The sequence below is a fragment of the Cryptomeria japonica genome, unplaced genomic scaffold (assembly GCF_030272615.1).
Source record: "Cryptomeria japonica unplaced genomic scaffold, Sugi_1.0 HiC_scaffold_109, whole genome shotgun sequence".
In the NCBI taxonomy this organism is placed as follows: domain Eukaryota; kingdom Viridiplantae; phylum Streptophyta; class Pinopsida; order Cupressales; family Cupressaceae; genus Cryptomeria; species Cryptomeria japonica.
In genome coordinates, this window is record NW_026728931.1 from 17,501 (window position 1) to 32,500 (window position 15,000).

The following is a 15,000-nucleotide window of genomic DNA, read 5'->3' on the forward strand; positions in this document are numbered from 1 at the left end:
ACCTTCGTCGGGGTGGGCACCTTGGCTGGGTTTGCCCCGGCTGCGCTCCGAAGCGGGGTTATTGGAGCGCCGCCTCTTTTTTTGTCGGAGCGTTTGGTGGGGTTTCTCGCATTGGCTCTTCCGAGGCCCGGTTGCCACCCTGGCGCGCACGAAGTCGGAAGTAGGGTTAATTGCCCGGGTGCGCACCTTTGCCAGGGTGGGCACCTTACCTGGGCTGCGCACCAGGGCGGGCTCAAGATGGCACGCGCGTTCCGTTTTTTTCACTATCTTTCAAAACGGAAATTTTAAAATCTCCTTTTTTTTTTGCCTTTTCTGGAAATTAGTGAAGGCAGCGCATCAAAGGTGCGCACCTCGCTGCCCACCTTGGTGTGCTCTGAGGTGCGCACCCGGGAGCGCTACGAAGTGTGCTCCAAGGTGCGGCGTGCACGTTGTCGGAGCCCGGTTTGCCCCGGGTGCGCACCTCGCCTGCACCTTGGCCGGGGTGGGCACCTTGGCTGGGTTTGCCCAGGGTGCGCTCCGAAGCGGGGTTACTGGAGCGCCCCCTCTTTTTTTGTCAGAGCGTTTGGTGGGGTTTCTCGCATTGGCTCTTCCCAGGCCCGGTTGTTGGGTGCGCTCCCACCCTGGCGCGCGCGAAGTTGGAAGTTGGGTTAATTGCCCGGGCGCGCACCTTCGCCAGGGTGGGCACCTTGGTGCGCACACCTTGGCTGGGCTGCGCACCAGGGCGGGCTCAAGATGGCACCAGCATTCCCTTTTTCTCACTATCTTTCAAAACGGAAATTTTAAAATCTCGTTTTTTTTTTGCCTTTTATGGAAATTAGTGAAGGCATCGCATCAAAGGTGCGCACCTCGCTGCCCACCTTGGTGTGCTCCGAGGTGCCCACCACGGTGCGCAACGCCGGTGCGAACCCGGGAGCGCCCCGATGTGTGCTCCAAGGTGCGGCGTGCACGAAGTCGGACCCCGGTTTGCCCCGGGTGCGCACCTCGCGTGCACCTTGGTGCGCACACCTTGGCTGGGTTGCGCGGCCTGGTGGGCACCATGGTGCGCACCAAGGAGCGCTCCGAAGTGTGCTCCAAGGTGCGGCGTGCACGAAGTCGGAGCCCGGTTTGCCCCGGGTACGCACCTCGCGTGCACCTTCGCCGGGGTGGGCACCTCGGCTGGGTTGCGCGCCCTGGTGCGCACCAAGGAGCGCTCCGAAGTGTGCTCCAAGGTGCGGCGTGCACGAAGTCGGAGCCCGGTTTGCCCCGGGTGCGCACCTTCGCCGCGGTGCGCACCATGGCGTGCACGAAGTCGGAGCCCGGTTTGCCCCGGGTGCGCACCTCGCGTGCACCTTCGGCGGGGTTGCGCGCCCTGGTGGGCACCATGGTGCGCACCAAGGAGCGCTCCGAAGTGTGCTCCAAGGTGCGGCGTGCACGAAGTCGGAGCCCGGTTTGCCCCGGGTGCGCACCTCGCGTGCACCTTCGGCGGGGTTGCGCGCCCTGGTGGGCACCATGGTGCGCACCAAGGAGCGCTCCGAAGTGTGCTCCAAGGTGCGGCGTGCACGAAGTCGGAGCCCGGTTTGCCCCGGGTGCGCACCTCGCGTGCACCTTCGCCGCGGTGGGCACCATGGCGTGCACGAAGTCGGAGCCCGGTTTGCCCCGGGTGCGCACCTCGCGTGCACCTTCGCCGGGGTGGGCACCTCAGCTGGGTTGCGCGCCCTGGTGCGCACCAAGGAGCGCTCCGAAGTGTGCTCCAAGGTGCGGCGTGCACGAAGTCGGAGCCCGGTTTGCCCCGGGTGCGCACCTCGCGTGCACCTTCGCCAGGGTGGGCACCTCGGTGCGCACACCTTCTCAATGTTTTCTTGCCTTTTCTGGAAATTGGTGAAGGCAGCGCATCAAAGGTGCGCACCTCGGTGTGCTCCGAGGTGCGAACCCGAGAGCGCTCCGAGGTGCCCACGAAGTCGAAAGTCGGGTTAATTGCATTGTTTTCCCCGGGTGCGCTCCGAGGTGCGCAACATCGGCGCGCACCAAGGAGGGCTCCGAAGTGTGCTCCAAGGTGCGCACGATGGCGTGCACCTCTGGTGCGCACGATTCGGAGCTCGGTTTGACCGGGGTGCGCACACCTTGGCTGGGTTGCGCACCTTTTGTGCGCTCCAAGGTGCGCACGAAGTCGGAGCTCGGTTTGCCCCGGGTGCGCACCTTCGCCAGGGTGCGCACCTTGATGCGCACGCCTTGGCTGGGCTGCGCACCTTGGTGGGCGCCATGGTGCGCACCTTTCGTGCGCTCCAAGGTGCGCACGAAGTCGGAGCTCGGTTTGCCCCGGGTGCGCACCTTGGTGGGCGCCATGGTGCACTCCGAGGTGCCCAAGATTGGTGCGCACCAAGGAGCGCTCCGAAGTGCGCTCCAAGGTGCGCGCGAAGTCGAAAGTTGGGTTAATTGTCCGGTTTGCCTCGGGTGCGCACCTTGCGTGCACCTTCGCCAGGGTGGGCGCCTTGGTGCGCACACCTTGGCTGGGCTGCGCACACCTTGGCACCCGCGTTTCCTTCATTTTAAATTTTTTTTTTTTACAATCTCTCAAGTGGGAAATTCTATAATCTCAACTTTTTTTGCCTTTTCAGGAAACTTTTGAATGGAGCGCATCATTGGTGCGCTCCGAAGTGTGCTCCAAAGCTCTCTCCAGCTGCGTGCACCTGCCCCGGCCGCGCACCCGGCCCCGCCCAGCTTCGCTCACCTGTCCCGGGCGTCTGGTGCGGAACCTTAGAGTAAGAAACATCACCGTGCACCTTGGCCAACGTGCGCGACTCGACCGAGCGCGCACTGGCCGAGGTGCACACCGATTTCACCTGGGTGCGCGCGCAGCACCTCGGGCGCACCGGGGTGCGCGCACAACGCCCGGGTTGCACCGTGGCCTGTGTGCTCGGGGCGCCTCGGGTGCGCGCTCGGTGTCGCCCCCGCGCGCGCGGTAGTGCGGGCAGCGCACCCCGGCCCGGCCCGGCCCCGACGAGAACGCAAACGGGCAAAAGGTTTATTCAAATAGCATTGCGACGCCCGGCGAAAAACTAAAAAAGGGTGCAACACCGGGACTTCCCGGGAGGTCACCCATCCCAGTACTACTCCGGCCCAAGCGCGCTTAACTGCGGAGTTCTGATGGGATCCGGTGCACTAACGCTGGTATGATCGCACCCGTTATGAGCTTGTCGCAGTGTGTACTTAGCAAACCGCGACCCACGTGCGAATCCACCCCGGCCACCCACCCCCGTCGAGGTGCACACCCTCCCTCGCGAAGTGCGCCCCGTTCGCCAAGTGTGAGCCCTGCCCGGGTGCGCGCACCTTGCTAGGGCGTCGGGTGTGCACCCGGCCCGGCCTACGTGCGTGCACCTGGAGGGGGCGTCGTGTGCGTGCAGTGTCCCGTCTGCAACGCGGTGCCCACACACCACCTCGGGCGCAACGACCTGCGCTCACATGTGGGCCGAGTGCACCTTGGTGCATGTTCGGGGCGCCTCGGGTGCACGCTCGATCTTGCCCCGGTGCACCAAGGCGCTCGGTTTGCCCCGGGTGCGCACTTGGTGCAAGGTGGGCACCCAAAATAGGGATCAAGCACCAAAACACAAGTTTCGGGATGCAAAATGGGACCCAAGGACCACAAATGCGTTCCAAGACCCATGATGGGTCCACGAGAACAAAAATGTGTTCCGAGACTTAATAAACAAATATTGGGTTTTAGGAGAAGAAACATGCTCTGATGCCCAAAACGAGAATCGACCCCGAAAAGGCCACAGGCCAAAAGTGGGATGCGAGACAAAAAAAAATGGGACCCGAGGACCAAAATTGGGTTCCCAGGTCGAAGACAGGGCAACCGGACAAGAAACGACCTCTAAGGCTCGAAATGAGTCCCGACGACTAAAACTTGACAAGAAGCACCCATCAGGCACCCAACTCGACACCCATGGGATGCCGACCCACCCGGGCTTCCACCTAGCACACCTTGGCACCCACCCACCCTCGCACCCAACCTCGCACCCAACTTAGCACCTTTGAACCCACATTGGCACTCACCCTGACCCTGGCACCTTGGAACCCACATTGGCACTCACCTTGACCCTGGCACCCACCTTTGCACTCACCTTGGGACCCACCCTGGCTCCCACCTCGGCACCCACCCAGACACCCACCTTGGTTCCTTGGCACCCACCTTGGATCCTTGGCACCCACCCCGACACCCACCTTGGCACGCAACTTGGCTACTTGCCACCCACCTTGGCTCCTTGACGCCCACCCCGACAACCACCCCGTGACCTACCCTGGCTAGGGTTGGTGCACACCCACCCTGGTGCCCACCTTGGCACCCACCCTATGACCCACCTTGGCACGCACCTTAGTACCCACCCCGTTACCCACCCTAGGACCCACCCCGTGACCCACCTTGGCCAGGGTGGGTGCACCCACCCTGGTGCCCACCTTGGCACCCACCCATCCTAGCACCCAGCCTGTGACCGGGCTTGGAACCCAACCTTGCACCCGCACCCGTCTTGGCCAGTGTGGGTGCGCACCCATCCTGGCACCCACGTTGTGACACACCCTTTAACCCACGCACCCTAGCACCCACGTTGGCACCCACCTTGGAACCCAACCTAGCAACTTGGCACCCACCCCGTGACCCACCTTGGCATCCACCATAGCAGTCGCCGACTTGGCACCCACCTCGGCACCCACCTTGACACTTGTGGACCCACCTTGCCACTCACCCTAGCATCGACCCATCCTAGCACCCACCCTGGCACCTTTGCACCCTAGCACTCACCCATCCTAGCACCTAACCTGTGACCCACCTTGACACTCACCCTCGCACCCACCTTGGAACCCAACCTAGCACCCACCCACCCTGACACCAACCCTAGCACCTACCCACCCTTGCACCCACCCTGTGACCCATCTTGGCACCCACCCATCCTACCACTCAACCTATCACCCACCTTCTCACCCACCTTGGCATCCACCTTAGCACCCACCCACACTGGCACCTTGGCACCCACCTCGGGCAAGGTGGGTGCACACCCACCCTGGCACCCAATTTAGAACCCACCGAGCATGTTACCCACCTTGGCACCCACATTGCAGCCCACCCTAGTACCCACCCTATGACCCACATTGGCATCCACACCCTAGCACCCAGGCACCTCGACACCCGCCTTGACACCCACCCTAGCACTGAACCTGTGACCCACCTTGGAACTCACCCTAGAACCCACCCACCCTGTGAACCACCTTGGCATCCACCTTAGCACCCACCCACCTTGGCACCCACTCTAGCACTCACCCATCCTAACACCCAACTTGTTACCCACCTTGGCACCCGCCCTCGCGTCCACCTTGAAACCCACCCTAGCACCCACCCACGCAGGAGCCCACCTTGGCACCCAACCTAACACCCACGCATCCTGGCACCCAACTTGTGACCCACCTTGGAACCCACCCTAGTACCCACCTTTGAACCCACTATATCACCAACCCACCTTGGCACCCACCCTATGACCCTCTTTGGAATCCACCCTAGCACGCACCCACCCTGGCACCCACCATGGAGCGCACCCTAGCACCCACCCACCTCGGCACGCACCTCAACACCCACCTTGGTGTGCGCACTGCGCCAACCTCTCAAAGACCCTATGTGGTGCGCTCCAAAGTGTACACCTTTGGTGCGCTCCAAGGTGCGCACCTTTGGTGCACACCGAGGTGCACACCAAAGTGTGCACCGAGGTGAGCACCAAAGTGCACTCCAGGGTGCACACCAAGGCGTGCACCTTTGGTGCGGTCAATGCAAACGAATTCGGAAGTTGGGGTCGATGTCCTAATCGCTGCTGCAGACTACACGTATGAGAATCGGACAAATAGCTTTATATAGGGGAGGTGTTGCGTTTGATGGGTCGACTCCCCTGGTTGTGTGCACTGCACCAACTTCAAAGACCCTGTCTTGTTTAAGAAGTCAAAAGTTGGGGTGGATGTCCTAATCATTGCTGCAGTCTACGCATGTATGAGAATCAGACAAATAGCTTATATAGGGGAGGTGTTGCATTCGGTGGGTTGACTCCCCTGGTTGTGCGCACTGCGCCAACCTCAAAGACCCCGCATAGCAGAAGAAGTCGGAAGTCGGATTTTGGTGAGCACCAAGGCGTGCACCTTTGGTGCGGTCAACGCAGACGAATTCAGAAGTTGGGGTGGATGTCCTAATCGTTGTTGCAGGCTACACATGTATGAGAATCAGACAAATAGCTTATATAGGGGAGGTGTTGGGTTTGATGGGTCAACTCCCTTGGTTGTGCGCATTACGCCAATCTCAAAGACCTTGTTTTCGTTAAGAAGTCAAAAGTTGGGGTCAATGTCCTAATGGCTCCTGCAGGCTACACATGTATGAGAATCGGACAAATAGCTTATATAGGGGAGGTGTTGGGTTTGATGGGTCGACTCCCCTGGTTGTGCGCATTACGTCAACCTCAAAGACCTTGTTTTCGTTAAGAAGTCAAAAGTTGGGGTCGATGTCCTAATTGCTCCTGTAGACTACACATGTATGAGAATCAGACAAATAGCTTATATAGGGGAGGTGTTGGGTTTGATGGGTTGACTCCCCTAGTTGTTCGCATTACACCAACCTCAAAGACCTTGTTTTCGTTTAGAAGCCGAAAGTTGGGGTCGATGTCCTAATTGCTCCTGCAGGCTACGCATGTATGAGAATCAGACAAATAGCTTATATAGGGGAGGTGTTGGGTTTGATGGGTCGACTCCCCTGGTTGTGCGCATTGCGCCAACCTCAAAGACCCTGCATTGCGGATGAAGTCGAAAGTCAGAGTTTGGTGTGCTACAAGGTGTGGTCGAAGGTGCTCACCTAGGTGTGCACCTTTGGAGCACAGGAAAAGTGCCCTCCAAAAGTGCGCACCTTTGGAGTGCACAAAAGTGCCCTCCAAAAGTGCGCACCTTTGGAGCGCAGAAAAGTGCCCTCCAAAAAGTGCCCTCCAAAAGTGCGCACCTTTGGAGCGCAGAAAAGTGCCCTCCAAAAAGTGCCCTCCAAAAGTGCGCACCTTTGGAGCGCAGAAAAGTGCCCTCCAAAAAGTGCCCTCCAAAAGTGCGCACCTTTGGAGCGCAGAAAAGTGCCCTCCAAAAAGTGCCCTCCAAAAGTGCGCACCTTTGGAGCGCAGAAAAGTGCCCTCCAAAAAGTGCCCTCCAAAAGTGCGCACCTTTGGAGCGCAGAAAAGTGCCCTCCAAAAAGTGCCCTCCAAAAGTGCGCACCTTTGGAGCGCAGAAAAGTGCCCTCCAAAAAGTGCCCTCCAAAAGTGCGCACCTTTGGAGCGCAGAAAAGTGCCCTCCAAAAAGTGCCCTCCAAAAGTGCGCACCTTTGGAGCGCAGAAAAGTGCCCTCCAAAAAGTGCCCTCCAAAAGTGCGCACCTTTGGAGCGCAGAAAAGTGCCCTCCAAAAAGTGCCCTCCAAAAGTGCGCACCTTTGGAGCGCAGAAAAGTGCCCTCCAAAAAGTGCCCTCCAAAAGTGCGCACCTTTGGAGCGCAGAAAAGTGCCCTCCAAAAGTGCGCACCTTTGGAGCGCACAAAAGTGCCCTCCAAAAGTGCGCACTTTTGGTGCGCACCAAGGCGCTGGTTCGGTCGTTGCAGGCGAGTTCGGAAGTTGGGGTCGATGTCCTGAGCGGAGGTGCAAACTACACAGGTGTCGGAATCAGACAAATAGCTTATATAGGGGAGGTGTATGCTTCGATGGGTCGACTCCCCAGGTTGAGCGCACCGCGCCAACCTCAAAGACCCTACGGTATGGATGAAGTCGGAAGTTGGGTCCGATGACCGATTCGATTAGTAGGTATGCTCATGAGGTCGGAATTTGGGTCCGATGACCTGCCATGTGCAGGAAGGCGAATGTTGACACTGTGCGTTGCAAGGTGCACACCAAGGCGCTGGTGCGGTCTTTTTAGTCGAGTTCGGAAGTTGGGGTCGATGTCCTGATCGGAGGTGCAAGCTACACAGGTGTGGGAATCGGACAAATAGCTTATATAGGGGAGGTGTATGCTTCGTTGGGTCGACTCCCCGGGTTGAGCGCACCGCGCCAACCTCAAAGACCCTACGGTATGGATGAAGTCGGAAGTTGGGTCCGATGACCGATTCGATATGTAGGCATACTCGCGAGGTCGGAATTTGGGTCCGATGACCTGCCACGTGCAGGAAGGCGAATGTTGGCACTGTGCGTTGCAAGGTGCGCACCAAGGCGCTGGTTCGGTCGTTGGAGGCGAGTTCGGAAGTTGGGGTCGATGTCTTGATCGGAGGTGCAAACTACACAGGTGTGGGAATCGGACAAATAGCTTATATAGGGGAGGTGTATGCTTCGTTGGGTCGACTCCCCGGGTTGAGCGCACCGCGCCAACCTCAAAGACCCTACGGTATGGATGAAGTCGGAAGTTGGGTCCGATGACCGATTCGATATGTAGGCATACTCGCGAGGTCGGAATTTGGGTCCGATGACCTGCCATGTGCAGGAAGGCGAATGTTGGGACTGTGCGTCGCAAGGTGCGCACCAAGGCGCTGGTGCCGTCGTTGCAGTCGAGTTCGGAAGTTGGGGTCGATGTCCTGGTCAGAGGTGCAAACTACACAGGTGTGGGAATCGGACAAATAGCTTATATAGGGGAGGTGTATGCTTCGATGGGTCGACTCCCTGGGTTGAGCGCACCGCGCCAACCTCAAAGACCCTACAGTATGGATGAAGTCGGAAGTTGGGTCCGATGACCGATTCGATACGTAGGCATATTGGCGAGGTCTGAATTTGTGTCCGATGACCTGCCATGCGCAGGAAGGCGGAATTTGGGTCCGATGACCGAGTTGATGGCGTGCCATGCGCAGAAAGGCGGAATTTGGGTCCGATGACCGAGTTGATGTTGATGGCCCGCCATGCACAGGAAGGCGGAATTTGGGTCCGATGACCGATTTGAAGGCGTGCCATACGCAAAAAGGCGGAGTTTGGGTCCGATGACCGAGTTGATATTGATGGCCCGCCATGCGCAGGAAGGCGGAATTTGGGTCCGATGACCTGACATACGCATGGAGTCCGACTCGGGGGCCGATGTTCGATTCGATGACTTGCATTGTGGGTAAAGTCGGAAGTTGTGGTCTTTGACCCGATTCGATGACCAGACTTCGGCTGCTTGAGAATCGGACAAATAACTTATATAGGGGAGGTAGTGTTCTCGAGCATCCTCCCCCCGTGCCCGTTTATGTCGATTGATGCTGGTGCTCGACTGGTTGGAGCGCTCGGATGCAAAAATCTTGCACCAGGATTTATCGATTGTGATGGACACGGCAAGTCTCCTGATTGCTATGCAGGAGCTCATCGTGAATCTCTATGCGGCCTTGGTATGGACTCGACCTGCGGAATGGTTCGGCAATGGTAGTCGCTCCAACACGTCCTTGCAATGGCCACAGAGGTGATTCGACTAGAGCTCCAGTCTAGCTTTTGGGTTGCTTGGCGGACTGGTATAGCCGCGATCGAGTTCCGGCCATGAACGTTTTAGATAGCTCTTGGGCTTTCTGGGACGGAAGTCGGAAGTTTGGGCTGTTGTCCGATTTGATGACCATTCTTCGGATGTGTGAGAATCGGACAAATAACTTATATAGGGGACTGTGTTGTCTCACGCAGCCCCCTCCGTGCCCCTCTATCTCGACCGATGTTGGTGCTTGAAAGGGTTGGGATCGCTCGGATTTATAAACGTGCACCACCATTTGTCGAGTGTGAGGGACGCGGCAGGTCTCCTAAATGCTATGCGGGCGCTCTCTGAGAATCTCTATCCGGCCTCGACACAGACTAGTCTTGCTGAATGGTTTGGCACTGGTAGTCGATCCAACACGTCGTTGTTGTGGCCGCCTAGGCGATTCGATTCGAGCCCCCGTCTAGCTTTTGGGTTGCTTGGCGGATTTTGCCCTATCCGCAAGTGAGCTCGGTCCCTAAACGTTCGAGAAACCCGATTGCTATGCGCCGACTCTCTTTCTTGCGAGCCTCCATCTAGCTTTTGGGTCTCTACGGAACGGAAGTCGGAATCTGGGACCGTTGTTTGATTCGACGAGGCAGACTACGGTTGTGCGAGAATCGGACAAATAACTTATATAGGGGAGGTGTTGACTGGAGCATTCTCCCCCGTGCCCCTCTAACTCGACCAATGCTGGCGCTCGAACGGTGGTAGCGCTCGGATTTTCATTGAGCGCCAGCATTGGTCGATTTAGAGGGGCATGCGAGATTCCCGAATGCTATGCGAGGGCTCTAACGGAAATGTCTATTGGTTTCGGTATGGATGCAATTGCGAGTGGTTCGGCAAAGGTAGTCGTTCCGATGCGTCCATGTCGTGGCCAAATCGATAATTCGATTTGAGCCCTCGTATAGCATTTGGGTCTCTCGATGTGATTCCGCATTCCAGTCCCTTTGGGCACTGCTTGAGCCGCATCCCAGGGGGTTCCCTTCCCAATAATCTGCCTCGCAACCCGATTGCTATGCGGTGAGGCTCCTCGGCCGCCTCGGAACTATCTGTGTATCAGACGCATCGCGGGATAAGGGGTTGGCAACGGTAGTCGCCCCAAGCGCGTCCGATGCTTGGACCATTCCGAGGCGGCCCTGAAGCCTCTTCCGTCTAGCCGTTGGGTCCTTCTCGCCGCATCCCTCGCCTCGCACCCCGATTGCTATGCGGTGAGGCTCCTCGGCCGCCTCGGAACTATCTGTGTATCGGACGCGTCGCGGGATAAGGGGTTGTCACTGGTAGTCGCCCCAAGCGCGTCCGATGCTTGGACCATTCCGAGGCGGCCCTGAAGCCTCTTCCGTCTAGCCGTTGGGTCCTTCTCGCCGCATCCCTCGCCTCGCACCCCGATTGCTATGCGGTGAGGCTCCTCGGCCGCCTCGGAACTATCTGTGTATCGGACGCGTCGCGGGATAAGGGGTTGTCATTGGTAGTCGCCCCAAGCGCGTCCGATGCTTGGACCATTCCGAGGCGGCCCTGAAGCCTCTTCCGTCTAGCCGTTGGGTCCTTCTCGCCGCATCCCTCGCCTCGCACCCCGATTGCTATGCGGTGAGGCTCCTCGGCCGCCTCGGAACTATCTGTGTATCGGACGCGTCGCGGGATAAGGGGTTGTCACTGGTAGTCGCCCCAAGCGCGTCCGATGCTTGGACCATTCCGAGGCGGCCCTGAAGCCTCTTCCGTCTAGCCGTTGGGTCCTTCTCGCCGCATCCCTCGCCTCGCACCCCGATTGCTATGCGGTGAGGCTCCTCGGCCGCCTCGGAACTATCTGTGTATCGGACGCGTCGCGGGATAAGGGGTTGTCACTGGTAGTCGCCCCAAGCGCGTTCGATGCTTGGACCATTCCGAGGCGGCCCTGAAGCCTCTTCCGTCTAGCCGTTGGGTCCTTCTCGCCGCATCCCTCGCCTCGCACCCCGATTGCTATGCGGTGAGGCTCCTCAGCCGCCTTGGAACTATCTGTGTATCGGACGCGTCGCGGGATAAGGGGTTGTCACTGGTAGTCGCCCCAAGCGCGTCCGATGCTTGGACCATTCCGAGGCGGACCCGAAGCCTCTTCCGTCTAGCCGTTGGGTCCTTCTCGCCGCATCCTTCGCCTCGCACCCCGATTGCTATGCGGTGAGGCTCCTCGGCCGCCTCGGAACTATCTGTGTATCGGACGCGTCGCGGGATAAGGGGTTGTCACTGGTAGTCGCCCCAAGCGCGTCCGATGCTTGGACCATTCCGAGGCGGACCCGAAGCCTCTTCCGTCTAGCCGTTGGGTCCTTCTCGCCGCATCCCTCGCCTCGCACCCCGATTGCTATGCGGTGAGGCTCCTCGGCCGCCTTGGAACTATCTGTGTATCGGACGCGTCGCGGGATAAGGGGTTGTCACTGGTAGTCGCCCCAAGCGCGTCCGATGCTTGGACCATTCCGAGGCGGACCCGAAGCCTCTTCCGTCTAGCCGTTGGGTCCTTCTCGCCGCATCCCTCGCCTCGCACCCCGATTGCTATGCGGTGAGGCTCCTCGGCCGCCTTGGAACTATCTGTGTATCGGACGCGTCGCGGGATAAGGGGTTGTCACTGGTAGTCGCCCCAAGCGCGTCCGATGCTTGGACCATTCCGAGGCGGACCCGAAGCCTCTTCCGTCTAGCCGTTGGGTCCTTCTCGCCGCATCCCTCGCCTCGCACCCCGATTGCTATGCGGTGAGGCTCCTCGGCCGCCTTGGAACTATCTGTGTATCGGACGCGTCGCGGGATAAGGGGTTGTCACTGGTAGTCACCCCAAGCGCGTCCGATGCTTGGACCATTCCGAGGCGGCCCCGAAGCCTCTTCCGTGTAGCCGTTGGGTCGTTCTCGCCGCATCCCTCGCCTCGCACCCCGATTGCTATGCGGTGAGGCTCCTCGGCCGCCTTGGAACTATCTGTGTATCGGACGCGTCGTGGGATAAGGGGTTGTCACTGGTAGTCGCCCCAAGCGCGTCCGATGCTTGGACCATTCCGAGGCGGCCCCGAAGCCTCTTCCGTGTAGCCGTTGGGTCCTTCTCGCCGCATCCCTCGCCTCGCACCCCGATTGCTATGCGGTGAGGCTCCTCGGCCGCCTTGGAACTATCTGTGTATCGGACGCGTCGCGGGATAAGGGGTTGTCACTGGTAGTCGCCCCAAGCGCGTCCGATGCTTGGACCATTCCGAGGCGGACCTGAAGCCTCTTCCCTCTAGCCGTTGGGGCTTTCTCGCCGCATCCCTCGCCTCGCACCCTGATTGCTATGCTGTGAGGCTCCTCGGCCGCCTTGGAACTATCTGTGTATCGGACGCATCGCGGGATAAGGGGTTGGCAGTGGTAGTCGCCCCAAGCGCATCCGATGCTTGGACCATTCCGAGGCGGCCCTGCAGCCTCTTCCGTCTAGCCGTTGGGGCCATCTCGCCGCATCCCCCACCTCGCACCACGATTGCTATGCGGTGAGGCTCCTTGGCCGCCTCGGAACTATCTGTGTATCGGACGCATCGCGGGATAAGGGGTTGTCACTGGTAGTCGCCCCAAGCGCGTCCGATGCTTGGACTATTCCGAGGCGGCCCTGCAGCCTCTTCCGTCTAGCCGTTGGGGCCATCTCGCTGCATCCCCCACCTCCTCGGCCGCCTCGGAACTATCTGTGTATCGGACGCATCGCGGGATAAGGGGTTGGCAGTGGTAGTCGCCCCAAGCGCGTCCGATGCTTGGACTATTCCGAGGCAGCCCTGCAGCCTCTTCCGTCTAGCCTTTGGGGCCATCTCGCCGCATCCCTCGCCTCGCACCCCGATTGCTATGCGGTGAGGCTCCTCGGCCGCCTGGGAACTATCTTCGTATCGGACGCATCGCGGGATAAGGGGTTGTCACTGGTAGTCGCCCCAAGCGCGTCCGATGCTTGGACTATTCCGAGGCGGCCCTGTGGCCTCTTCCGTCTAGCCGTTGGGGCCATCTCGCCGCATCCCCCACCTCGCACCCCGATTGCTATGCGGTGAGGCTCTTCGGCCGCCTTGGAACTATCTTCGTATCGGACGCATCGCGGGATAAGGGGTTGTCACTGGTAGTGGCCCCAAGCGCGTCCGATGCTTGGACTATTCCGAGGCGGCCCTGCAGCCTCTTCCGTCTAGCCGTTGGGGCCATCTCGCCGCATCCCCCACCTCGCACCCCGATTGCTATGCGGTGAGGCTCCTCGGCCGCCTTGGAACTATCTTCGTATCGGACGCATCGCGGGATAAGGGGTTGTCACTGGTAGTCGCCCCAAGCGCGTCTGATGCTTGGACTATTCCGACGCGGCCCTGTGGCCTCTTCCGTCTAGCCGTTGGGGCCATCTCGCCGCATCCCCCACCTCGCACCCCGATTGCTATGCGGTGAGGCTCCTCGGCCGCCTTGGAACCATCTTCGTATCGGACGCATCGCGGGATAGGGGGCTGTCACTGGTAGTCGCCCCAAGCGTGTCCGATGCTTGGACCATTCCTAGGCGGCCCTGAAGCCTCTTCCGTCTAGCCGTTGGGGCCTTCCCGCCCCATCCCTCGCCTCGCACCCCCGATTGCTATGCGGTGAGGCTCCTCGGCCGCCTTGGAACCATCTGTGTATCGGACGCATCGCGGGATAAGGGGTTGGCACTGGCAGTCGCCCCAAGCGCGTCCGATGCTTGGACCATTCCGAGGTGGCCCTGAAGCCTCTTCCGTCTAGCCGTTGGGGCCTTCCCGCCCCATCCCTCGCCTCGCACCCCGATTGATATGCGGTGAGGCTCCTCGGCCGCCTTGGAACTATCTGTGTATCGGACGCATCGCGGGATAAGGGGTTGGCACTGGTAGTCGTCCCAATCGCATCCGATGCTTGGACCATTCCGAGGCGGCCCTGCAGCCTCTTCCGTTTAGCCGTCGGGGCCTTCCCGCCGCATCCCTCGCCTCGCATCCCGATTCCTATGCGGTGAGTCTTCTCGGCCGCCGCGGAACTATACCTGTTATTGCTACTGCATCCTTCGGCTGGTAACCTCCTCTGCCGCCTTGGAACGTTCTCTTTGTCGGACGCGTCGCGGGATAAGGGGTTGGCACTGGTAGTCGCCCCAAGCGCGCCCGATGCATAGACCGCTCCGAGTCGACCTTGCTTTCAGCCTCTCACATGCATAGACCTCTCTGAGTCGACCCTGCAGCCTCTCACGTTTAGCCTTTGGAATCTCGCCTCACAACATGATTGCTATCCTTGATGCATCCCTTGCCTCGAGCCCTGATTGCTTTCTTGGCTGCATCCCTCCTCTCCTCACAGCCCGGTTGTCATCACTGCTTCATCCGTCGCTTCATGCATTCTGGCTGCTGGGCCCTTCCCACCGCACACCTCGATTGCTATCTCTTCTGCATCACACACCCCGATTGCTATCTCTGCTACATCCCTCGGCTCTCACTTCTGCATCCTTCGCCTCACACCTCGATTGCTATCAATGCTGCATCCGTAACCTCACACCCCGATTGCTATGCGGGGAGGCTCCTTGGCCGCCTTGGAAATTT

At 59.7% G+C, this 15,000-nt stretch overlaps 1 non-coding gene across 1 annotated transcript; it reads right to left on the reverse strand.

Moving 5' to 3' along the window:
* Positions 1–3,042: 3,042 nt before the first annotated feature.
* LOC131865352 (5S ribosomal RNA) lies at positions 3,043–3,161 on the reverse strand. Its single transcript, XR_009364080.1, has one exon. It is a non-coding gene; the product is annotated as a 5S ribosomal RNA (ribosomal RNA).
* Between the last annotated feature and the right edge of the window lie 11,839 nt (positions 3,162–15,000).